The sequence below is a fragment of the Sinocyclocheilus grahami genome, unplaced genomic scaffold (assembly GCF_001515645.1).
Source record: "Sinocyclocheilus grahami isolate Dianchi unplaced genomic scaffold, SAMN03320097.WGS_v1.1 scaffold1000.1, whole genome shotgun sequence".
NCBI classification, from domain to species: Eukaryota; Metazoa; Chordata; class Actinopteri; order Cypriniformes; family Cyprinidae; genus Sinocyclocheilus; species Sinocyclocheilus grahami.
The window spans coordinates 422,324-423,624 of record NW_015506179.1 but is presented as its reverse complement, the minus strand read 5'-3'; positions in this window follow the sequence as shown (position 1 = coordinate 423,624).

Sequence of the window (1,301 nt, the reverse complement as noted above, 5' to 3'; positions counted from 1 at the left end):
TATCGTTGACATGATTGCAAAGATATTATTTAAACTGAGCTGGATGTTGACATCACTGAATTCAATGATGAACTGTCTTTAACTGAAAAATTTGTTTACTATTGTCATTTTGCATTATTGACACTATTTTCCTAATTAATGCTGTTCAGTTGCTTTGACACAATCTGTATTGTTAAAAGCGCTATATAAATAAAGGTGACTTGACTTGACTTGACAGATCTGTGTGGAGTAGAAGTCTATGTGTGGTGAGACAACTAAGTGTTGTAACGAATCAGCTCATGGGAAATATGAATAATTAATCATAACTAGTTATAATTAATTATGAATATTTTAGATCCGCTGTAGATATTTAGCTGACCTCTCAGGGTCAACTGTCTTGTCAATTCTAAGAACGTTAATTTCCTGGTTAAGGGAAATAACTTCCTTACTGTACAATTCTACAAAAGCTTGTAGCATAAATCTGCATGATTAAGTGACTCCAGTTATGAGCAAACAATGAACCACGTCAAGTGTGATACAAGTAAGGTTTTATTAACTACATAAACACTTAAACTAGTCTAACATACTACATAAACACATAAACTGGTCTAACATACACATACACACACCCCATTTGTATAGGGAAGGGTTAAAAGCTTAACACAGTAAAGAGAAGAGAAATAAGGACTATGACATTTCTACACTGCCTCTTGCCCTGGGACATTCCCTGCTTTGCATTCCTTTGACCAATAAATCCAGTGATATCAGCGTTGGTTGCCATGGAACCAGAGGCATGTTCGGCTTCCTGGGGTGTTACGCATTTCGGGGGGAAGGGTTCATAGGTCCTCATATGGCTTGTTAACTGAGGGGTGTTACAGAGTATTTGTTAAATATAGCTAACAAAATATATATTGTGTGTTTGATTGGTCCAGACGCTACAGTGTCGTGTCAGTGATTGTGAAGCACTAGTGAAGTGTAGTGATGATTGTGTTGGTCTCAGGGTGTCTAAGTAGACTAGGGATGCGAAGACTTCGTCACTCTAATGAGGAAGAGGAAAAAGAGAGAAAAAGGTGAAAACAATTCAATGAAAAGAAACAATTTCTTTTCAGTTAGAGAAATTCTTCTTTTTTCAAATGTATGTTGTTATCAAGAAGGTAAACAATATTATTAAATCTCTGTTTTAGACAAAAGAATGCAATAATAATGTTGATATCTCTTCTCTTAGTCTGACAGGATTGACACCGTACACCTTACAGTTGGGCCGCTCACCAGGGAGGCTGCGAAGGCGACAGTTGTTCAATACTTATCTCTATCAAATTGAT